The sequence below is a fragment of the Lissotriton vulgaris genome, chromosome 2_2 (genome assembly GCF_964263255.1).
Source record: "Lissotriton vulgaris chromosome 2_2, aLisVul1.2, whole genome shotgun sequence".
NCBI lineage: Eukaryota > Metazoa > Chordata > Amphibia > Caudata > Salamandridae > Lissotriton > Lissotriton vulgaris.
Window position 1 is genome coordinate 283,307,680 of NC_141688.1, and position 26,203 is coordinate 283,333,882.

Below are 26,203 nucleotides of genomic sequence, written 5' to 3' on the forward strand. Positions count from 1 at the left end.
TCAAATCCGTGTTTATTTTTATTTTTTTATAACTAGAATGAGATCAGGTGAACATTTCAGTGTTTTAATGAACTGTGTGAGCTCTTTACTTTAATGGTTCCTTAAACCTACCCCTGAATTACTTGAAGATGAAAAGCATTACTTGTTCTCAAAATCATAAAGTGTGTTGCTGCTTGGAGAACATTGATCAAGTAAACCAATATGGGCAGTATCCTGCCTGAAGGAATCCGTAACGTTTGTACATCATTGCTGAAAACTACCAGGGTGCATACTTTGGATCTAATAAAAAATATGTACGAAAAGTGTATATTGTGCCATGTGGTTTCTGGGGAAGCGGGTGTCAGTCTGATTTTAGGGTCTGCAGTGCCTTGCTTCTTTGCCAAAGCACCATTGCTTTATGTTAGCGCACTCTCTTGTCATGAAAAGATGTCCTGGTTGTTTCTCCCTAGAATTGGATACTTTTTAGTTTTTATGGAATTGTGCCTACACGCCAAAATTGTAGGCACATCCAGTGGTTTTGTGCTTCTCCTCTGCCCAGGCTAAGTACACAGGACTGCCTAGCCGAATAAGGGATCCACAAGAGGTGGTACATTTGACAAAATATTTAACTTACCATTCATGAAAATCGGTTGCCATGAGACGACCTCTACGGAGATTTCCTCCAGGCACTGCGATTCTACATGAGCAGTTTGCCATCACCATCTCTTGCACTGACGGATCCCTTCAATGACATTTCAAGCAGGACAACTAACTGTTTGCATGGCTTAATTTGTGCTGGTGTTTTCCGGTGCTTTGCACCAGTACTTACTTGTCAGTGCTGAGTCTACTGCATAACACCACGCGCCTGCTACTCTGCACTTCATATGGTAATGTGAATGTGGCGTACACATAGCCGTAGAACAGACAATATATAAAATTAAAATACCTCACTGACTCAGCGTAACCGCTCATAATTTATTTATTCTATGAATGAATCCAATATGGCTGGTCACGTTGCACATTTTGAATTTGCTTTACTTAGGCTGCGCCGTAAGTGCCCTTGCCGGTGGGTGGTACACTGATTGGGCAGGGAGCTGGATTTGGTTCTGCGCAGGTTCTGTGGGGGTAGAGCTGTGCGGCAGGCACCGTGCGTGATTTTTTTTCAATATGCCACGCCCGGCACACTTGCATGCACCCCACCACGAGTCATTAGTGGTTGCGGTGTTAGCCTGGGACGACGATGTCGTTGTGCAGGCAGTAGCAGCAGGCCTAGGCCGCCTATAGAATAAAGACGGGGAGGCCAGTACCCCGCTGCCCACCAGTAATGGTAAGTAACAGCCACAATAAGCCATTTCCCAGGGTCGGCGCTAGGCTTGGGCAGCTGCCCAGGGCCCCGCGTCTGCTCAGCAGTCTCCAGGCCCAAGGGGCCCCTTAAGAGTTTAAATATTTTCTTTTTTTTATCAATTGCCCCTGCTGGGCCCTCTCTATTGGCCTAATCGCTCCATCTGCATGATGCTGGCAGCGATTAGACAGGTACTCAAAGTGCCCTTACGTGCGTGGCGCCCTACCCCTCTATGAACGAAAAGCAGGATATCCTGCAGGGCGCACAACAAAGGATAGAATTACGTCCTGTCACATGGAAACTGCTCACCTAGGATGAGAGAAAACTGGGAAAGGAAGCATAGCGGTGAGAAAAAAGGGCAAGACAAATGGAATAAAGTGAGATGGGGTGGTGGGGGAGCAGATAGGGAGGAGTATGGCAGCGAGACAATGGGTGCAGGCAGAGGAGCAGACACCGCATATATGAGTGGCTGGAGCAGGGCTTTAAGGGTCTTAGACCCAGCAGTAAATTAGAACGGACATTGAAACAGGCCCCTATCTGGTCCTATTCTCATGTCCTAACTTGACCTGCAAAAAAAACCGGTCTAGTTCTGCACGATGAAGGAATGACACGTGAGCAGTTTCTGACTGCCTTGTAGGGCAGTCAGGCTCTGCCCAACGATCTAATCTGTCAGGTCAGTATCTTGTCTTATTTTGGCTGTTTATTGGCCTACTTTATGGTCGTATGAGCTTACTGTTGATTATTCTGATACTAAAACAAACATTGCTTGCATAAAACTCAAATCTATGCAGTCTTCTGTACCCTAGAAAATCGTATACGGCATGTCTTTACAAGTTAAAAACTGTTTTAACCCCTTGTATGCTGGTGACGAACCCCAGCCGTCACGGTCCGCGGTGCTCGTGTGCTGATGACGGCTGGGGTTCGTCACGGCCCCTCCCTGTTCGTTTGTTTACCGCACAGCGGCGGAAACGGGCCAGCAGCGAAGGGGTTAATTTGCAAATATGAAACATGGTTCAAGCTGCCTAATTCACTAATGGGGCCACTATTATTTTGGTGGTGGGGCCTATTTCCTGTACCTGTCTGACAATGCATGGTAGGGAAATACATGGCAGCAAATTAGTTCCTGTATGTGGTTCACATGCTTCACTTAATCTTGCAATCCTTAAGAATTGTAGGTATTTCCTGGATGTGTGTTTCTGTATTTTGTTTCACAGCATATTACTCTTGTATGGCGCCTCCAGGTGTTTGACAGGCTACAATTGCGAGCTTTGGAATTAAGGCTGAAGGGAGTACAACTGTCTCACTTTGCATGCTTGGGGGTCAAAAAGGTGTTCAGAATACCTGATCATTCAGTACATGGCCTCTCTGCAGAGAACACAGAGCAACAGTACTCTATTCCAGTTGCAGTTGTGATTCTGTGCAAATCTGTGTGAAGGAGGTACTCATTGGTCAAAACATTGACAAGATGAAAGTAGAAGAATGTATTGTTGTTAATCATTTATCCTAAACGGCTAACAACCATTGACAAAATCAAACCTCCTGCCTATTTTTAGGTGAATGTCAGTACTGTTATATTTCTGGATTGAATCACTGAAAGCCCAGAGAGGAAACAAAGTACCAGTCAGATTGAACTCTATGGGAATCACAGAAATGTAGATTACGTGTTTAAGCTACACCCTTAATTACATGGACAACACCCCTTTAGAGACCTACTAATTTTTACCAGCCCTAGGCTGGCAGAAAGGGAGACCGGGAAGAGGAGAGGTGGATGTAATGGGCAGAATCAATGTGAAAAGGCTGGTGGTGAGATGAATAGATGAGGTGAAGGGCATTAAATTCAAAAGACAAATATGCAAGAGGGGTAGAATCCACGCGAAATGGTAGGATATAGGGAAACTGGTGAACTTTGAAATACAGAGGTTCCTAATGAAACTTTCAATAATGTGTTGTGTGCCAGGCACCCCTCATTCTTCCTAGTGGTTTTGAGGTTTCACCCTCCTCAAGAATACTTTGAAAAATGGCAGAAGATAGTATTTTTGGCCCATTTTCCATAAAAAGTGGTCTAGAAGTAACATGTGTGACCCATTCTTACCAGTTTGCACCAGCTTCTTGTCTCATTGTGATGTAAGAGCTGCACTCTTGTCTTTTTTCTTCTGTAATCCCTACTTTCCCATATGCTCCATGTTACCCTTTCAATCAACACACTTTCCTGTTTGCAACATTTGCCCCCATTGGGAAGAGGTGTGATGACCAGGGCAGGCCAGGGCGACTGACGCTGGAATTTAGGGTTCACAGTTCCATCCCCAGCACCGGCGACAGGTCAGCCCAGCACCGTGTGACTCTGGGCAATAGCTTGCTTAATCTCCTGATCTGCCCCCAGCGCTTGGATGCCTTCGGGTAGCTGTTTGCACTTTACTACAAATACTGGATTTACATTAATCACCTCTTTGTGTGCTGTTCTCTAGTGCGCAACATTCTGCTCCCTAAGCTCTCTTTTAGAACACCATTACAATCCCATGTGTACTGTGCTTGTGTCTCTTCCTAGTGGACAAAACAGGAGCATACCCCATTTGCATGTGGGTCTTATTGTAAACATTACTGCTAAATCAGGTGAAAATTCTTTTTGCTACTATTTCTGCCATAATTGCAATGGTCAGCAGGTCACTAGTTTGAATTAGCAATTAATAAAGGACATTTTTAAAGCGGCAAATGAGTGAAAGTAAGCTATTTATAAAAAGTTATTGTTCATTTACTTTTCTTTGCAATTGAAGCATTTCCACTCCTTGGGATGTGTTTCTACTCAAATATGCAACACATGAGGTGCACTTCACAAACGATTTCTCTCTTTGTACAAAACTCCTTATGTTAATTCCAGAATCCTTTACCTGTGCTATCCGAAACTTTAGAGGTCTCTGATTGGAGGGAGATCCGTCTCCTTTCTAGATGTGCAAGACATGAATTCTCGCCCGCTTGAAGTATGGTGTAACTTCAATCTTTTGCAAAAACACTTAAAACTGTCCTTTCTCCACATTAGTAAAGTCTGCACGTCTCCTAAGGAGCTCTCTTAGTGCCAGGATTCCTGATTAGCATATCATTTTTATTTGTCCCATTCAATAGAACAATAACTCATTTTAAATTATTTAATGTATTTCTACTTAATAGAGAAGTAAAATATGTATGCATTTTATAAGTATTATTAATTGTATTTTAACCATTTTATTTCTATCCAAACTAAGTAACTTGGTTCTTGCAAAGTGGCATCCATAATGCCATATAATCTGTAATCTCGGATTAAACTGCACATTTTACCAAAAGCAACAACTCGTCTCTTAATGAGAATTTCAAAGTGCAAATCTGTCTCACATGTATTGTTGGAGCTACACGAGCTTCCCATTAGACAGGGAGTAGCCTTTAACCCCTCCCACGCTCATGACGAGTTGGTCATGACCATTAGAACGCCCGCACTCTGGGCAAATTCCCCTGCTGTGCGAGCGTTCTAATGAAACTGGTGTGGTCATGACGAGCTCAGCTCGTCATGAGCACACGACCACCGTGGCTCATGGCGAGCTGAGCTCGTCATGAGCCCCGGGCGATGTGCGCGTCTCCCCACCCCCCAGCACGGCAGGGGAATATGCCCCGCAGCCAAGGGTTTAAAGCACTGTGTACTGAGCACAACATAGGTCCTGAGTACCTTAAGAGAAAGTTCATATGGTACACACCTAGGGGAGCTCTTCGATCAGCCCCCTCGAGAATAGTGCAAACACCTAAAATAAACAAAGCGTCCTAATGTAGCAGAGGCTTTATCTGCTTACTTGCAAACTTTGAAACAAAAACCATTTGCATTTCAAAGCCCAGTCAAATTTTATCGGTTACAGAAAACAAATTAAAACCTGTTTTTTTCAACTATGTTGCCCAATTAGCTTTATTTACTGATACAGCTGCAGAAGCCAACGCCAAGACGCCATTGGACATTGGCACGCTCTATAAACAATATCAATATGTTTAATGGCCAAATGAAATTACTTCCTATGATGTCACTTCCTGTTGAGTCAAATCTTATTCAAATGATAGGGGGCCTGCTTGTTCCTATTCTGCCCGAGGCCCCTTAATCCTAGGACTGGCACTGCAATTACCAACGCAGTTTTTTATTTTTGTGGGTGGTTTACTCGTGGGAGGCGTGACGTGACGGTCACCTGCGTAGTAATTCCCGCTCGGCTCCACATGAAGTCCGGGGTTAAGTTAAAGCAGCCCTGCATAGGCCCTTGCCCTCCTCCTTCCAGCCTTCTTCTGCCCTGCCCTGGGCAACTTGCACATAGCCAAGTGCCCCGTGCCCGGCGCCGGAGGCATGAGTGGTCAGAGCAGGCCTTGGACTCGTCACTCGGTGGTCGTTCACTTCATATGAACCTCTCTGGTTCGAGCGAGCCGAAAAATCCTCCAAGGCATGTCCCATTTCTAATCCACATTCAAAGTGCAGCCCCTAATTACCAATGCAAAATGCTGTGTAGCGGGATATCCGGTCTAAGTGCCACCCGTATCTACAGCGGTAAAGTGCTGTGGGGAGAGGACATTTTTTCAAAGTTCACCTGTGACTTCTAATGTAAAGTTCTAAGTGCCACAATATCCCTTCAAAGTATGCCGCTCTTAACTACCAATGCAAAGTTGGGGAGGTTGTGGTGGGAATATCCACTCATAGTCCAGCGTGCAGCCCATAAATTCCAGGGTAAAGTAAATGGGGCAGGGATAGTCATTGAAAGTGCAACGATGTTCTGTGAATATATAGTGTAATAGTGCAGGGAATATGAATTTTGAGTATGGCCTGAAATAAGCATTCTGTGCGCAGCAGGGAAGCATTTGTCACCCCGAGTGGGATGGGTATGCTCAGACGTGAGTCCCATGCACTCCACACCACTGGATTCAAGCAAGCCGGGCTGAAGACGGCTGGAATGCCAGAAACTGGTCCTCGGAAGCTTGTTTCCGGTCCAGGGAAGGCATGGCTTGGCAGTACGGGCTGGACTGTTCCCATGAGGCACACGGTCAGACTGATTTGCATATGGCCATGTCTGAACTGGGGTGGTGTGGAGTGCAAAAATACGATGGATATTGGCCCAGATCTCTGTACTGGGGTGAATGTATGACATTGTTCTGCATTCTGTCCATCACCTGTGGTTTTTGCATTGGCCATGAGTACCGGCAGTTATAGTTTTACAAATTAAGCACTGACTGTTTTGCGCTCATTTTCTGAAACTTAAATCCTTAAAACAGAAAAACAATTAGGCTCTGATTAACCTCCCCCCCTCCCTTTCCTAGTTATTAGTGGAATAAGATTCTCTTTCCTTCAACAATGGGCCCTCGCCTGTTGCTTCGTACTCCCTTAGAAATGTGGGTCTTTTTCGTGATTCCTGCCTTCATTGGATCTCCAGTCTACCATAGTGCCGAGGAGCTCTGTATTTTTTCTTAAAATTACAAAGAAAAAACTCCGTTTCCCTTGACGTCAATTGGCAGTTGTGCCAGATGCAACCACAGCACATTCATTTTAAAATCCCCCCACTGGCTTCCTATGTGGGGCAGAATCCACAGAAGCTTGTGCTCTGCTAGTCTGTTTCCATCATCTGATCAGCAGCTGCCTTTATTGATAACTTGTGGGGGTAGAGCTCTCTGTAGGTCTGCTTCAGAGTTGTAGGATTGCAGGCCTGTCTGTGCCCTTAGAAGCCTGTTTAATGCATTTTAGAAAAGGGCTGGGAGCTCGCTTTTTAATCAGTAAATATAATTAATTTTTGTATATACTGTAACTGGATTGTGTTACTTGAATAGCGCCAATACTTTCTTGTGCATGTGCGCTCTATGTAAATAAACCTGGCATGATATGATATATCTAAGTTTGCAGTGCCATACAATATGACTTGAACAGGCAGCAGCCCTTAGGGCGAGACCCCATCCACTCCAGGGCAGTCTTGACGACGGTGAATCCACAAGCCCTCCTAGGTAGGGTTACCAGAATGTTAAAGCCAAAAACCGGGACATTTCACAAAAATAGAAGGACTACAAATGTACTTAAAGCGCGCCCACAGATTGCCACCCCTCCTCAGCAGAGAATTACAGCACAGGCAGTGAGAACATACATAACATGCCATTTTTAAACCAAGTAGCTTACCTATTATTTACATTGCTTTTTTAAAACAACTGCTGACTATCCCTGCTTTGTAAAACATAAAAAAATCACCCCCGCCGTTTTCAATCGACCCTCTCTAAAAAGCGGGACAGGAGCTAAATTTCCTGAAATCTGCCGGGACAGCTGATGGAAAACCGGGACCGTCCTGGCTGATCCGGGACGCCTGTTCACCCTACTCCTATGCGGATTATCTCTTGTCACCTGGTCAGGTATTTTGTTCCAGCCTGATTAACTGCTCACTTTCCCACAGAGACTTTAACTCTAGACAATCCCTCTGACCACCTGTCACACCTGGCTGTTGAGTTGGGCCGCTTATTCCCTCCCGTTTCTTTCATCATTCCCTTGTCCTGGGTCAGCTCAATGCAATACCGTCTCATCACTGGGAGCTGTATTCTAGTGCGCGGTCTGCAGGTGGCGCTCCAAGCTCACGTGCCGTGCACTCTGACGCCAAACTTCACCAATAAGGATTCTCTTATCTAAGGAATTCCCCAGGAATAGTGTAGAGGAGTTCGGTTGATTTTGATCAAGCTTGCTTGCAGTCTCGTGTGAAATGAATACACACCCCGACAGAAAACAAACCTACACAGTTTCCACAACAAAAATACAGAGATGCATCGCCTGCCGACGAGCCAACGAGGGCACAGTGATCAAATGCTGTAGGGCTAGTCACGTAACTTCACACTGGCCCCTTCAGAATCCGTCACTGAGGAAGAACTCTTAAGAACCAGTAGTGCAGGCCACGAGTGGGGGGGGTTCACGCGGGTGAACGGCGTCCACCCACTATTTTCACAGGGTGAACGCCGTCCTCACAGCCAATAATTTGGGCCCCAATGTAAATTGTGCTGTACTCCTCCAGGTGTAATTTCCAATCACGGGGCACTTTCAACAGCGCCTGCACGTTGGTTGCTTTACATCTGCAACAAGAAACAACGTGCAGGCAGGGACGGGGCTTTCTTATTTAGGACTCCTGCTGGGCACAAAACAAAGGCCGAATCTGAGGGGTCATCACCAGGCCTCCTTTTGTTCGAGTCTCTTGGTTGGGAGCAGTCAAGCTCCTCACACCTCATGCAAATGAAGTGGAGGGGAAACAAAGGTTAGCACTTCACACATACTTAAGAAAGGCAGCGTTTCACTTTGTTCAGACCCTGTTTAGGAGCTATACATGCGCTGTAAGACCGGCAGATGTGTTGGTCTGTCCCAGTATTTACACAAAGCAAATTGCATTTATATATAGCTTATTACACCTGAGGAGGTGTTAAAATAATTAAACTACCACTATTTTTTTTTGTATAGCCCTACCCATCCCAATACAGGGTGTCATAGCGCTTTACATCAACTGGCGCATATTACATCTACAATACATACTTTTGTAAATTAATGTACAGAATGTGTTAGATAAAACTGGGGGATTGCAAGATGTGGAAGTCACATATCTTCCATAGCTCAATGTGCTGTTATCCCCACAATGTGCTCAAACGTACACGATAGACCTGCTGAACATATATGGGAGGGCTTTAGATCTGATGTCATTTCTTGTGATGACACTTCCTGTAAAGTTTTGGCTTGCGATGCCACTTTCTATTATGTCAATTCCAGTGATGCCATGTGTGATGTTGTGCACCGTGTTGTCACTTGCACACTGCCAAACTAGGTTAGTCTCCCACTTTTTGGCGGATGGGGGGGGGAATTTGTGCCTTGAAGTAGTAGAGTACACATACCTGACACAACCCTGCTGGCTTGATTTAGTCTTCTCTATTCCTTGTGGAACACCAGCCTCGGGATGCGCTCCTCCTCCACCCCTTCCTTTGGATCCTACATAAGAGGCTAGCTCAAGATTCTAAGGGATCACAAGGCAAACTTTCTATTACTACTACAGAACGCATTCCCCTTCTTTGATGCCAAAAGTATAAAATCAAAAACATGGTCAGCCTAACATTCTTAAACTTAGAGATGACCCTAAATAAATAGATTAAGATATTATGACTGTTAGTAAGGAAACCGTTCACACACTTGCATACGTGGATCCTTTTAAACTCAAACAATCTCTCTTCCAGGACTACGAAGACTGCAGGAGTCGCTTTTTTGGTGGCTCAGCGATTCTGTGGCAGAGTACTGCACAAAGGGGCGGAGATTAAGGGAAGGTTGTTGACTTACAGGTTTTCCTTGCGCGCATCCACATTTACTATTGGGTCAGTTTACTCCCCATTGAAGGTCAGGAGATGTTCTTTCACTCAGCCATCACTGAAGCTTCCAACACTCCAAACCGCCATGTTCTGCTGGGGGGAGATCTAAATTTGGTCTTTAAAAACACTGTAGACAGATCATGCCAACACACTTCCCAAAGAGGTACCCTCTCATCTGAGGGGTTGTCCCGCTTGAGCGAGTTAGGCCTAGTAGATTTATGGTGCAGCTACCACACCCGGAGCCGGGGATACTCCTGCTATTCTAATGCACGCCAAACATATGCCCGCTTAGATTACCTGCTATCTTCGTCATCCGTGCATGCACCTGCGACCGCAGTGGAAATTGGGACTGCTCCCTATCGGTTAACGCACCAGTGACAGTTGTCCTTTCCCTTCCCCCTACCCCGCGCATGACACGGATCTGGCACCTTCGGGAGACATTATTACACCTCAAGGAGGTGGTTGCACGGATACAAGTTATTACTGACTATCTCTCTCACAATAGCACTGCAGATACCACACTTGCGACACAATGGGCAGCGCTTAAGGGCTGAAATATGGGGTGAGTTTATAGCAATCTCAGCGGCAGATAAACGGGGGCTCCTCGAATTTGAAGGCAACTTAAGTCGGTTCGCCAGCAACTAGCGGCTATAGATCAGGATCAGGCGGAATTCGCGGCTCTGCGGCTAAAGCACCCATATTACACTGGTGGAGATCGGTGTGGGCGCCTACTAGCTCACAAGCTGCGCAAAACTAGACCGTGCCAGAGTGTTTAGGAAATTCTCCAGAAGGATGGTAGGAGTGTCACGGAATATCATCCTGGCTGGCTATCTGGAGCAGACCAAATCCTTTGACTGACTCGTCATCCACTACCCTTGGCCCTAGATGAGGATGCAGACTGATGAATTTTGTAAATCTTCCATGACCTGCCCTGTCACTGGGAAGCCTGGGGGCATTCACATGGTCACCCTGCCACCATTCCCCGTAGTGGGAACACGCTTTGAAATGATGGGCATAGACATTATTAGGCCTCTGGATCCCAAGTCTGCCTTCGGGAACAGACTCATCCTGGTGTTGTTGAACCATGCCACATGGTACACGTAGCCCTTCACCTGAGGTTGGTGGATGTACCTAATGTGACCAGGGCATTGATGGGGATATTTACCCATGTGGGTTTTCCCAAGGAGGCTTGTGTCATGATATTGGTGCACCTGCTAGTCTGCCTGCATGAAGTCCATGTAAGATGAGTGTGGGGTAACCAATAAGTTCTTCACACCATACCACCTCCAAACCAATGGACTTCAAGAAGACTCTGAAAGGCATGATTATAGGGCTGCCAGAACCCATGAGGTGGTAGTGGGATGGCGTCTTCCCATGCCATCTACAGGGAAGTGCCTCAAAAGGGGGGTGGGGTTCAATCCCTTTAAACTTCTGTTTGGCTACCCTGTGTGTGGACTTTTCAGCAGTTTCGGGGGAATTGTGGGAGCAAGCTCCCAAGAAAACCCCCTCAAGATGTAGCAAGCTACACGTTGGCCCTCGAGTCTCAGATGATGCACTTCCACTGAGAGCCTGGCAATTATAAAACACTGCTACTGACACAGGAAGTTATGAAACACTAATATGACCAGGCAGCTCAGGAGTATCAGCCTGGCCAGAAGGTGGGGGTGATGGAGCCTGTAGAGCCATGGTACTTTAAGGACCTATGGACTGGGCCCTATGAGGTGAAACAGTGGAAAGGGTTCACCTACCTGGTGGACATCAAGACGTCTAGAACCACTTATTTATTTTTTATTTTTTGGGAGAGTTTTATATAGCGCGAACTAGACCAGAGAAATCAGGTAACAGAGCGCTTTACATGAGCACCAGTTTTGTTACAGATGGACAAATTCATTTTTGTTAGGCACGAGGAGATTGAATGATTTGCTCAGAATCACAGGATGTTGTTGCCGAGACGCAAACCCGGTTCCCCAGCTCTGAAGTCGACCGCCCGAGGCGTAAGACTACATCATCTCCCCACTTAAGCTTTCTACATGTGAACTGCCTCAAGCCCTACTTTGAGGGTCTCATGCTCTTGGTGATAGATTACACTGAGGAGGAGAGTGAGCCGCTCCCAAACCTCTTGTCTACGAAGGATCATGAGGGGTCGGTGGAAGGAGTTGTCCTCTCCAATACCATGACACTAGAGTGTTAGACCTGTCAGCCTTAGGGTGAACTTCCCCTAAATGTTTTGCTTTTGCCTACTTTACATGAAATGATACCATTAAATGTACATTAAATGATACCAGTGGGTCTGTGGCTCTTATTGCGTCACTCACTTAAGTAGCACCTTAAAACATGTCCCAGGCCTGCCACTGCAGCCTGAATACAGTTTTAAACTGCAATGTCGACTTGCTGTTTAAACCTTCTTGCTAAGCCTGAATCTCTTCTATTATTACATATGTCACTCCTAAAGTAGGTTCCAGTTAGCCCATAGGGCTCGGTCCTGTGTAATTCAAAGGGTGTGCCAAAAGCATCCTCCTACAAGGAAAGAACAAACTCACACAGCTATCAAAACTTGCGATAAAGTCACGTTTAAAATGTTCATCTGGTTAAAGCAAATTCAATCCACTTCATTCATCGAGTAGATGATTTATTTACAAGTTCATGATTCACATTCTTCATATGATGCTTCTCATATTTAAGAATCCATAAATGTTGTACATTGGGCTTATGTAACAAAGTTTCAAATAGCATAGACTCCCGTATGCATTTCGGATCAAGCCCTTTGTCAAGGAGGTTTACATGTCCTAGTATTGAAAAACCAATACATTCTTATTTCACTACTGGGAGGTCTACCGCTCCTATAGGTTAACATTGGGGGTTCCTTGTTACATTTATTAATCTGTACTTTCCAATTGGGAGCGGGTAGTTATATCTTGTTTGGTTTCTATGGAATTGCAATGATAAATCCTCTTGAATGGTAAAGTTGGATTTTTCTTTACAATTTTGAAAATGCCACTTTTAGAAAGTTGGTATTTCCTGCCTTTGGCCCTTTTGTACCTGTAGCCTGTTTTGTGTTGCATGGCTGGGTGTAGCTAACAGTTAGACTTTGTTAATTCCTCCCAGTCACACAATAGAGGGATTAGGTATGCCTCAATAGGCCATCAGCTGGAAATATGGGGGGGGGGGCGGACTTGAGCACAGCTCCATTTGCAACTGATAGGGTGTGCCCTGAATTCTTCACACAAAGGGTCTAACAACTTCACATTGTCACTGCAGACAGATTGGAGCCAGGGTAGGGAAGTAAGAAAATTCCAGGCACTTTAAAGAACATTTATAGAAGCTTCTCTAACCTTCTAGAGAAGGGGTACCAGGATATAAAAATATGACCTTCAGACCCACTTATCAGTTCACTACTGGACCAGTGAAAGGACTCTCAGAGGATTACCTGCTTCTGTCCCCTGCTGTGCATTCTGTAAGACTGATGCTGAACCTGGAAGATTAATAGAGTCATATGTTGGCTCTTAAGGGTGTAAACACCATACTAATAGGGTACAGTAATACCCCATTAGTAGCACTAACCCACGAGTTTTTTTTAGTCTGGCCAAGGAATCCAGGTATTAAAAGTTTGGGTGATATTCCTAATCAGTTTTAACTCGCATCACATCACACCCAACATGTTAGATTTGGGGGTCTCTGGTTGGCACAGGTAAGCACTTGTGACAAGCAGGGACTCTCTCCTCTAGTCAGAGAAAGGGACTTACTATTGAAAATAACCCCTGCTCACCCTCTAGGCGGCGTGGTGCGAGCTGTCAAGGCTAATCCCCAGAGCTTTATGAGTTAAGCATTTGTAATACTACATAGTAATCAGTTGACACATTACAGATGGCCCCAAGGCTGGCTAGATGTAAAAATATAATTATTTTATAGGCAGGTTTAAGCAGGGTTATTACAAGTTCCAATAACACTTAAAAATGTTCCACAATACTAATAAGCAGCAATCAGTTCTTTGACAATGCTTTAAAAAGATTGTGCGTGTCGTAGCGCTCCTGTGCAATTCGTGCGGTATAAACCAAAGGACCTTGCAGAGTCTCACGCGCCTCGTGGACACTTAGTCCGAGGCACGGTGCGCAGTACGATGCGTACAAAGATGCTTTGGTTAAAAGGAGGTACGAGTCGTAGCACTCCCGTGCGACTCGTACGGCGTTGATCGACCGGGTCCTACGAAATTGCATGCGCCTCGCGGACACTTCAGTCCGAGGCGCGACGCACAGTATGCACCGTTTCACAGTACCTTTGTTTCTTGAAGAGTTCGGGGCGGACGGCGGGGTGATCTAAAGGTACGGGACATACCCAGCCACAATACGCTCCGCAGCTGCTCACTCACAGCGGGGGGCGCTTTCAGCAGGACGTCACACGGGGGAAGCGAACACAGGGCAAAGTCCGTCTTTACGTTGCGAGCTACGGCTCGGGGCCAGAGAATCGCGGTGCTTGACCGGACGGGTCCGTTCTCACGTTGCGAGCTACGGCTCGGTTTGGCAGCAGTCACGGTGCTCAGGAAAGGTGGGGCTTGTCCTTACGTTGCGAGCTGTGGCGCGACCAGGTAGAAGTCACGTTGCTCGGCGGGACAAGGGTGCACTCAGAGTGCCTGACTAAGTTTCACGGCGCACCCAGCTTTCCTCGGTCAGCGCTGCGGGGAAAGGCAGCACACTCAGCATCCTTTTCTTCAGGGGGTAGAGCCCAATGGTCCTGGGGCTCAGTTCAGGGGTCAGGCTCACACGCAAGCCCTTGGAGATAGTTTCAAAGAATGCACAAGTTGAATCAAAAAGTCACTTCAGTCTTTCTCCTCCCCTTCTTGCAGGAAGGCACCCACCACAGTCCAGTCTCCCAGGCTAGAGACAGTACTCCTCCATGCAGCTTTCCTATGTCCTTCTCTTCGGGCAGAGGTTCTTCTTAGCGCAAACAGGATCTGATTTCTTAGGAGCAGTGCTCCTACTTTTATACACAAACTCCTTTCTTCTTTCAGGCCAGGGGGGCCTTTGCCTAATCCAGTCCAGTTCCTGAGCACTTTGTTTTGCAGACTCTGGCTTCTCCTTTCAGTGTGCATGGCAGAGACATCATGCGCTCTCCAGGTAGTAGAGCCAGCATTGAGGTGGCAGAGTACAGCCCTATTCAGAGTCATGGGGCACTCCTCCCACCCATCCTGGTGTAATCTCTCTATTCGCCACCTGGCAGCCCAGACTGTCTCCTGGAATCCCCCAACCCTGTCACTCACAGAAACCAGACAGCACATACACATCCTAGCAGAGGCGGGCTGAAATGGTTAGGCAAGCAAATACTAACTTTCTAAAAGTAGTATTTGCAAACACAGGATATTAAAATAAACTTTAATAAAAGATGTATTGTATTATGCTGAGTTCAGACATACCTAACTTTACTTTCTACTATGTTCCCTGAGCCTGCTGGGATTATAGGGTGTAATAATTCCAGCAGCCTATTCTGGCCTAAGAACAGGTAGCCTTACAATAGTGAAAAACGAAAAGGGCTGTAATTCACTATTAGGAAATGCCACACACATCAGGGCTTGTCCTACCTTATGCTAACAATGCACCCTGCCCTTGAGCCTAACATAGGAGTGACTGACATGAAGTAAAGGGAAGGTTTAGGGACTGGCAAGGGTTTGCATTTTCCCAGCCAGCATGACAGTACCAGACTGCACGCAGGTTCTGCAATGGCAGACCTTAGACACATTTTACTCGGCTGCTTTTGTGGTTGGCACAACCAGGGCTGCAGGCCCACCATCAGCATCTATATTTACAAGCCCTGGCCCTCCTGGTGCACTTTACTGGGGTCTGATAGTAAACCAAATAAGCCAAACATTGAGTCCAATCACATACAACAATTTACACATAGGGAGCACTTGCACTGTGGCACTGGTTGGCAGTGGCACAGTGCTCTGAGCAGCTAACACCAGCAAAAACATATGAGGCACATCAGCAAAAAGTGGAAGGGAGACTCACGCCAAGGTGCCAGGTCTAACACGTGTCCCCTCCAGCTGAAATGTGGGGAGAACTACCCTACCCCAGGGAGTTCCTCATCACTAAGGCGGAAAAATCTGGACAGACTGTCAGCATTGCCGTGATCTGTGCCAGGGCGATGTTCCACCAAAATGGACCACCTCAACAACTTATGATTCTCACTTCTCATTTACATCAACCATCTGAGGGGCCTGTGGTCTGTCTGAAACCGGAAGTGAGACCCAAACAAGTAGGGTCTTAGCTTCTTCAACGCCCAGACCACAGCAAATGCCTCACGCTCAATTGCACTCCACCTTTGTTCCTGGGGAAGTAACCTCCTACTTATGAAGGCTACAGGTTGGTCCCAGCCCTCCTCTGTCATCTGTGAGAGAACAGCTCCTACACCATGCTCTGAAGCGTCTGTCTGCACAAGGAACGCTTTGAAGAAGTCGGGTGCCAGGAGTGTCAATGGCTTTCTAACAGGTGTCAGTCCAAATCACTTTCCTGTGCTGCTTCTTGGAAGTCAGCTCTGTCAAAGGTGCAACAATGTTTCCATACCCCTTGACAAACCTCCTGTAGTACTCAGTGAGTCATAGGAAGGCCCTCAACTCTGTCTGGGTCTTTGGTGGCTCCCAAGCCAGGATGGTTTCAATCTTGGGTTGGAGAGGCGCCACCTGGCCGCTCCCCACTTGGTGTCCCAAGTACACCACGGAACCCTGCCCGATCTGGCACTTACTTGCCTTGATCGTGAGGCCTGCCTTGCGCAGTGCCAACAACACTTTCCAGAGGTGGCGCAGATGTACTTCCCTCGTGACACTGAACACTGCTATGTCGTCCAGGTAGGCAGCACTGAATTCCTCCAGCCCAACCAACACCTGGTTGACCAACCTCTGGAAGGTGGCAGGGGCATTCTTCATCCCAAATGGCATAACCCAGAATTGGAAATGCCCATCTGGTTTGGAGAATGCTGACCTCTCTTTGGCCCCATCACAAGGTGATCTGCCAGTACCCAGACGTTAAATCAAACGTGCTAAGGTACCGGGCAGCCCCTAACCGATCAATGAGCTCATCAGCTCTGGGGATGGGGTGCACGTCAGTCTTGGTGACTGAATTGAGTCCTCTGTAGTCCACACAGAACTGGAGTTCGGCTGTGGCACCCGGCGCTGCAGACTTCGGGACAAGACCACTTGGCTGGCCCAAGGACTGCTGGAGGACTCAATCACCCCAAGAGCAAGCATATTTGAGACCTCCTCTTTGATGCAGGCCCTGAGCCTGGCAGTCACACTGTAAGCCTTGTGCTTCCTTCACAGGTGAACTGTCCCCTGTATCAACATCATGGATGCACCAATCAGTGATACTAGGGACCAGGGAAAACAGGTCCGAGAACTGTCCCAGCAACTGGCGGCAGTCATTTTGTTGTTCAGGGGTCAGGGTGGGTTACAGGTTAACTCCATCCACTGACCCATCTGGCTCTCTGGCTAGCAGGAGGTCAGGAAGAGGCTCAGTCTCCACCTCCATTCCATCATCTGTGGCCAGGAGCATGCCCACTTCGGACCTCTCCAAGTGGGGCTTAAGGCGGATGACATGCAGGACCCTCAAGGGGATCCTGGGAGATTGCAAGTCCACCAAATAGGTAACTGGACTCTTGCGCTCCACAACCTCAAAGGGGCCTGTCCACTTATCTTGGAGCGCACAAGGCTCCACTGGGGCCAAGATTCACACCTTCTGACCCGGCTGAAGCTCAACCAGAGTGGCATTCTGGTCATACCACTGCTTCATCTCCTCCTGGCTGGCTTCCAGATTTGCCTCAGCAAGTGCTCTGAATCGCCTAGTCTGGTTCCTGAAGGCCAGCATGTAACTGTATACATTCTGGGGAGGTTTTCTGGGAGATTGCTCCCAGCCTTCCTTGACCAGACTTAGATATCCTCTCACTGGGTGGCCGTACAGGAGCTCAAAGGGACTGAACCCTAGAGACTTCTGTGGCACCTCACGGTAAGCAAAGAGAAGGCATGGCAAGAGGATGTCCCACTTACGCCTTATGGGTTCTTCCAAACCCATAATCAGGCCCTTTAGAGTTTGGTTGAATCTCTTAACCAACCCATTTCCTTGGGGGTGGCAAGGGGAGGTGAATTTGTAGGTTACACCACACTCTAGCCAAAGGGATTTCATACACTTGGATATTAAATTGGTGCCCCTATCAGACACCACCTCTAGAGGGAATCCCACTCTGGAGAAAATTCCCATCAGTGCCCGCCCCACCACGGGGGCGTCACTGTCCTCAGAGGGATGGCTTCAGGGTACAGGGTGACATTGTCCACCAGGACCAGGATAAACCTGTTGCCCATGGCTGTCATGGGGTCCAGTGGCCCCACAATGTCAATTCCCACTCACTGGACTTGGGTACTGACTTCTGGGAATGGCTGGAGAGGAGCCTTTTGCTTCCTCCCACTCTTACCACTTGCCTGTCAAGTTTGGCAGGTCCTACAGTGAGCATCTGAGCTCCTACACATTTGGGGCCAATAAAAGTGGGTGACCAGCCTTTCAAAGGTCTTGTCCAGCCAAGGGCACATCGTGAGCCAGCCCCAGTAGGAAGGCTCTGAATCTCTGGGGTACCACCGGCGCACGGGCTGACCCAGGCTCAGCAACCTTAGGTTCTGAATACAGGAGGTCATTCTCCCAATAAATGAAATGTGTACCGGACTGATCACCATTGGCCTGGTCTGCAGCCTGCTGCCTCACACCCATGAGAGAAGGGCATTCTATCTGCAGAGTTCCTCCCTGGAGGGGCCTTCTTCCTGCTGCCAATGGGTCAGCTCAGGCAGGTCCCCCAGTTCAGCTATCTGTTCCCCGGTAGGCTCCAGGGCATCCCCCTCAAGGTTTTTCCTGGGCAGAGGGAACTTCAGGGGCCGGTTTCCCGCGTCTCCTACGCCTTCTCCCTAAGGCCGGTTCCTGGGCCTCTCCCTCAGGCTCCAGGACCTCTTGAACACCCCTACTGGCTGTCATGGACCGGGTGGTCATGCACGCCCAGTCAGGTAAACCCACCATCTTCAGGTGAGCTGTCTTCTCCACCTCTTCCCATGTGGAGCTCTCCATGTCATTCCCTAGCAAACAGTCAACAGGCATGGCAGTCCTCACAGTAACCTGAAGAGTACCAGAGAACCCTCCCCCCACTCAAAGGGAACGTGAGCCATTGAACATTGACTCTCAGTGTTGTCAGCATTGACAACACGGCAGTATGCATGGGGTACAACCTGCTCTTGAGACACCAGGTGCTGTCGGACTGCAGTCACACTGGCTCCTGTGTCTCTAAGAGCCTCCACCCTTTTGCCATTGATGTTCACCACCTGCCCTTATTTCTTAGTGTTGGAGGGCATGAACCATCTCATTGTCTCCTAAAGAGACCAGGGTCATCTGAACAGGATCCCACCCACCTTGGACTTCTACCTCCTCCCCAAAGGCTACACTAGCCATCTGCCAGGGCGGAGCACCAGTGGGTGCTGGTTTACCAAACAGGCGACACTTGAGATCATTGGCAAAATGACCCAGTTCACCACACTTGTAACACTTTGGGGGCCCTCTTTGAACAGGGGTACCTGTCGGGGCCCCAGTCGGTTTCGGGGTGGGGGGAGGCTGAGAACCTTTCCCTTGGTTCCCTTGGGGATTTCTTTGGGGCCTTTTCTGAAACTCCCTCTGTTTACCCTTATCCCCCCACTCTTCTGCTGGGGACCCTGCCCACCCTTGGCGGAGTCTCCCACTTGACCCTTGTGGACCCTGGTGCTGACCCAGCGGTCCGCCTCCTCAGCAAGCTTCCTAGGGGTTAGTCAGCTTGCTGGTGTAGCTCAGGAAAACAATTACTAGACAAGTGCTCCCATGCAATTAAATCAAAGAGACCTTGAAAATCATTCACTTTGCTACCCTTCACCCAACCATCCAGATCTCTGCAGAAAAAGGTTACATATTCAACATAGGTACTCCCAGGAATCTTTGAACAACCCCTGAACCTCTGTCTGTACAATTCAGGAGTTAACCCATACCTGGTCATCAAAGCTTCCTTCATGTGGGGATAAGAATTATAAACTTCAGAGGGCAAACCTAGCAGTGTGTCCCGTCCCTCACTAAGGAACCGGCCCCACAACCCCGCTCCCCATTCCCTCTCAGGGACCTGGTGGGAAGACATGGATACCTCATAGGCCTTGAACCACTGCCCTATGTCATCATTTTTAAAATATTCTTTCACCACATCCTTTGGCAGGTACACCCTTGACTCTACCTGCACTGGCGATACGCTGCCACCAGAGGGAGTAGTTTCCAAACTTTTACCTTTCAGCTCCAGCTCCCTCAATTTCATCTCATGTTCAAATTGGATCTTTTTCTCTTCCATTGCCAATCTTTGTTTTTCCATTGCCATTTGTCCATTAAGTCTGGCCATCTTCATTTCATGTGCCCGGTTTTCCTTCCGGTCTGCCAGTTCCTCTGGCGACAGGACTCTCCCAAAATCATTGACGCTTCTTGCAGGTTCAACTTCCACCTTCTCCTCAGGATCTCTCCTAGACTCATTCCAGGCCCTCAGCGCCTTGAGTAGGTCTGCCTTGACCTTGCATCCTACATGGAGACCTTTGAATTTCCTGCAGAAGCCTTTTAGCTGGGACTTTTTGTAACTTTCCAGTTTTTCCTCTTCCCATTCCACGTCCTCAACTCCAGAGGTTTCAGAGGCTGCCCTTTCTATGCTGTTTGGGCCAGGCATGACTTTAAAAAAAAATTAAGCTCTCTTGGCAAAGCAAAAATGTACAAGTATGTGGCTGTGTTATTGGATTGAACTCACTACGTAATGCTCAACAATTACTGTACATATATTACAACTGCAAATTCGGAATCCTTACCCCTGCCTCCAATGTTAGATTTGGGAGTCTCTGGTTGGCACAGGTAAGTACTTGTGACAAGCAGAGACCCTCTCCTCTAGTCAGGGCAAGGGACTTACTCTTGAAAATAACACCTGCTCACCCTCTAGGCGGCGTGGCGCGAGCAGACAAGGCTAATCCCCAGAGCGTTATGAGTTAAGCATTTGTAATACTACACAGTAATCAGGTGACACATTACAGATAGAACCAAGGCTGGCTTTATGTAAAAATATAATTATTTTATAGGCAGGTTTAAGCAGGCTTATTACAAGTTCCAATAACACTTAAAAATGTTCCACGATACTAATGAGCAGCAATCAGTTCTTTGGCAATGCTTTTAAATGGTTGTGCGCGTCGTAGCGCTCCTGTGCGATTCGTGTGGTATAAACTAAAGGGCCTTGCAGAGTCTCACGTGCCTCGCGGACACTTTAGTCCGAGGTGCGGTGCGCAGTACGATGCGTAGAAAGATGCTTTGGTTAAAAGGGGGTGCGAGTCGTAGCACTCCCGTGCGACTCGTACGGCGTTGATCGGCAGGGTCTTACAAAATTGCACGCACCTCGCTGACACTTCAGTCCGAGGCGCGGTGCACAGTACGCAACTTTTTCACTGTACCTTTGTTTCTTGAAGAGTTCGGGGCGGACCTTGGGGGGCCGGTCTAGACATCCCACATGGCGGTGCCTTCCTTGTGTGGTGCGAGGTACGGCTTGGGGCGCAGTAGTCACTTTACTCAGGGCAGCGATGCATTGTGGGGCGCAGGCTCTTGGTGCAGCGTCCGCTCCGGTCCTGGAGAGCGGTTGAATGCGATGCAAACGGCGGGGTGATCCAAAGGTACTCATTCCTATCAAAAAAAGAATTTACAGGTTGTCCAACAAGGTGAGGGCCATAAGGATGGGTGTAAAATCTGTTTCGCGGGCGAATTTGTGGATTTTCAGCGATTTCGCGATCCGCGAATCTCGCGAAATCGCGGTAAAATCCGCGAATCAGCGGGGACGAATTTTCAGCCAAGCAAGGGTTACAGCAGCAGGCGCAAAAGTTGAACCTAATTTCTTTGTAACCTTTTACAAAAGGGTTACAAACAAATTAAATTCAACTTGGACACCTGCTGCTAATTGCTTCCTGGCACCTCGTTGCCTACTTGCAACTATTCTCTGACCCTGCTCTGACTCTTGAAGCAGGGTCAGAGAATAGTTACAAGTAGGCAACGAGGCACCTGTCCAAGGAATTAAACCTCATCAGGAAGCACTTACAGATATAAAAAACAGGAAGAAGGAAGAGGATGGCAAATACACCCATTTTGAGTTTTCAGGAGAGTTAAACTAAAAGAGACCTTTACAGCACAATTTTCATATGCATTTTGCTAAAAATAAAAAGCTGTATGTTCTGTAGGGGCAACTCAGGAATCTGGCCCTTCAGTGATCCGGCCTCTCTTTCTTTCTCTCGTTCTGTCTCTCCCTCTCTCTTTCCCTCTCTATCGGTCTATCTATCTATCTCTCTCTCCCTCTCCCATAAACGACTGCATGGGTAACTTCGCTATGCAAGCGGGTCGCGAAGACGCAAAAAGCCCCGCGAACACGCAAAAAACCCCGCGAACACGCAAAAAACCCTGCGAACACGCAAAAAACTAAAAAATCCGAAAATTCGCACAAATTCGCAAATTTTGCAGATCGCAAATTCGCAAATCCGCAAATTCTCGGATCGCGAATTCGCAGAATTCCCCCATGCTTAGAGGGCCAGCATCAAAGATGAGGTATCAAAGATTTTGGATTTGGTGGTGATTGAACCCTCCTATTGTTCCTGGTCCAGTCCAGGTACCCAAGGCTGCCTCACCAGGCAATCAATCAATCAGTGGTTTAAAGAGCGTGCTACTCAACCATGAGGGTCTCCAGGCGCTGGTGGGGGGGAGCAGCTCCGGGATCAGTCGAAGAGCTAGCTCTTAAGGTCCTTCCTGAACGTTTGGAGGGCTGGGGAGCATCTGATGTTGACCAGGAGCTCGTTCCAGGTTTTGGCTGCGATGTAGGAGAAAGCTCTTCCCCCGGTTCTGTTTCTGCGGATGCCGGGGACCTCTGCCAGGGCGAGGTCATCGGAGCGGAGGTTCCTCTTGGATATGTAGAAACATACTTGGTTGTTGAGGTATTTGGGTCCGATGTTGTTGAGGGAATTGTAGGCGTGGGTAAGGAGTTTGAAGGTGACCCTCTTCTTGACGGGGAGCCAGTGGAGGCTTTGTAGGTGTTGGGCCATATGTTTGTGGTGCAGTGTCCCTAGGAAGAGTCTGACTGCTGCACTACTCCTAACTTAAGTTCTGTCTGCATTACAGGGCCCACAAGTCAGTCACTAACGGGCACATGCATCATTGTCAATTGCATTCGCAAACATTGCGAATCGCAATTTTTGGCCGTTTGCGAATGCAATTGACAAAATTGGGATGCATCATGTTTTTCGCAAATTTAGAAATCGCAATCATGTTGCGATTACTAAAATTGTGATTGCATTTAGGAAAGTGCAATATAAGATTTCTTAAATGCAATGCATGAACATTTTAAATTTGCGAATTCGCAAATAGGGAGAGGTAAATTACCATGAAGTTGACCTTCATGGTAATTTGCGAAAACTTTCAAAAATGCACAAAGGTGCATTTTTGAAAGTTTCATTTTACACACACATGCCCTTGGGGAATATGTGTGTGAAAAATGCACTTAAAGTTATATTTCAGGGGTGCAGGGGGGGGGGTCCTCTGGACCCACCCTGCACCCTTGAAATTGCATTTTCAATTTGCGATTCGCAAATTGCTAATAGCAAATTGAAAATGACTTCCCATTCATTCCTATGGGCCTCTAGGCCCATAGGAATCAATGGGAAGGGATTCCTTAATGGCGATTCGCAAATTGTGAATCGCAGTTAAGGAATTTTAAGAAATCGCAAAAAAATTGTGATTTCTTAATGCATAGCCTTTTGCGATTTCTTAATTGCGATTCCTTAATTTTCGCAATTAAGAAATCGCAAACGGCAACAATGATGCATGTGGCCGCAAGACAGATGCTCACCCTACCCCCTAGCTGATGAACTCATTGATCAGTTGGGGGCTGCCAAGTTGCTTTGCTAATTCACTATTAGGTAAGCACTAAATGCTCCCCAGGGCAGGGACCATGATATTTACAAAGTAGTGTATATATTTTAAGGTTTATATTTCCTGGCAGTGAAAAATCTCCAAAGTAGTTTTTCACTGTGTCAAGGCAGGCCTCCCATAGTCTAATACTTGTTTGCATTATTACATTTAGCAAGTGCTAAATTTAGTTTGGGAACAGCTAGTGAAATACATCTTCCATTGATTTGATTTGTAATTTAAGATCCTCTTTAATGGTGATGTTGGATTTCAAATTAATGTTTTAAAAGTATCACTTTTAGAAAGTTGACATTTTCTTGCAGAAGCTAAATGTGCCTTTTGCCAGCGTTCAATGTCTCCTGTCAAGGGCTGCCCTGTGGCATGCGGTGTATTCCTCCTAGACAATGGACAAAGGGGCCTCGGGTGTGAGGAAGAGTGTAACTCTCCTGAGCAGGGCGGCCCTCGAGCCAATCCCCTTCCTGAGCTTGAAAGGTTCACCTGAGGGCTGTACCCAGACCCTTCCCGACTTCAGAAGAGGCCTACACTATCACTGGCAGATTCAGCTGTTGTCTGGACCTGCCTGCCCTTTGTTTTAGTGGACAAGTGGGAGTCGAACCCAAAAGAAAGAGGGGAACTGAGCAGAACTAGTTTAGGGTTAGACAAAAAGAGTTCCCCCCCCCTCCCACAGGCTGGCACTGGACAGAAAGGTGGCATCTGCATTCAAAGCACTCCTGATTCCGAGTAGATTCAGAAGAATGACTACCCTGTTGTCTGAAAAACGATGACATGCCCTGCTTGCCTTAAATTCAGGACCCCGTAAATGACTGCAAAGGTCCGTTGACTGGTCTCCTGCTAACACAAGCTATCACAAGCATAGCTTGCTTTCCAGCACCAAACCCAAGGGGACCTGACCTGGTCCCATGTGCTAGCCTCTGTGGGAGTGAGGCTTGACTCCCAAGTCCTATACCCTTGGCTATAGCCAGAGGTTACTTCTCTCTGCTTAATTGTAGTTTTCACTGGATCCCACAAAGAACAACGCAGCATTATGCAAGCCTCCCATTGCAGAACCATGCAGATCGGCTGCGTCCCTGGATCCAACACACAACGTTGTAAATGTAAATGTAAATGTAAATGTATAGGCATTTATATAGCGCACTACTTACCCGTAGGGTCCCAAGGCGCTTCGACTGCTGCGAAACCCTTCCTGGTTTCCCTGAGAGATGGTCCCTTAATGGGTATCTCCAGGGTGAGACCAGGCATCCCCGGCGGTCTGGGGGGGCCGTTAGTGAAGATGAGGCAAGCTAATGCCCAGAGTTGCCGAGTGTGATCGCTGATCAGAGTGGGCACCGAGGCGAGAGAATTATCGAGTCCGCTGACCCTGGTCCAGAAACCTGCCGCGCCGGGAATCGAACCCTGGTCCCGGGCCGTCCTCTGCTCTCTGGTCTGCCGCCTCTAACCAGTGAGCCACACTACTTCACTATGCACTGCACTGCCAACCCCTACAGCACCACACAGGCCCTGATCATCTGTTTCACGGGATCCAATGCTGAGCCGTACAATACAGACCCGCAAAGCTCCAGATCAGCGGCTTCACTAGATCTGACTTGCAGATCTGCGCAGCTGCTGAATGAAAGTCTCACCAGATACATCACAGTACATCACAGACCCTCAGCAGGGTCACACATCCTTATCTTCGTATCAAAGTCAGAAGATGGACATCCAAAGGGACGAATTTGGCCCTGTATCAGACCCGTGCTCCATCGCGGTCGGCCTAACTTGTGGCTTTGCCCTGGTCCGCCACAACCAGATACCCACAGTTGATGCTACATGGCTTTTGGTGCTATTTTTACACAAAACACACCTCATAATTCCAGTTACTGGCTTGATTTTTTGTAGTTATTGGTGTGTGTTATAGTTATTAGACCTCACTCTATTTTTCTAAGTAGGTTTGGGATTTTTCTTGTGTTATATTATCATTTTATGACTGTTCAAGTGCTGCTCACATTTTTAGCTCAGAGCCTCTAAGTTAAGCCTGACTATGATGCCGAACTACCAGATGGGTGAGCACAGGTATATATACTGATGTTTGTGATTCACCTTGACAAGGATTGTGATTATTCATTGAAGTGGGTCTCATCTCTTTCAACCAATAATCCAATTTCTTACAGAGTCTCTCTGCATGGTAATGTCTGTCTCTTAGTGGCAGGAGGTTTGACCTGCTGCCATAAACATTTGCTTCCCACTCCTGATTCGTCTTCGCCTTCACTGTTCAGAGTATATGATGCACAGTTTTCAGCCTATCAAAAAGGACCCATTATAAAGTTTCTAGAGTTTTTCAGTCTGCATAGATGGCCCTGCGGGGTGCTGTGATGCAACTCAAGAATGCGGTACAAGCGACATCAAGGAGACTTCTTCTAGGTTCAGTCTTCGCCACCTGGAATCATTCAATGCAGCACCATGAGATATAAAATGAATTAAATCAAAGACAAAGGGTAAGGTTAATTGTAGAATTAAGTTTCCCACCTTTACTGTGGAA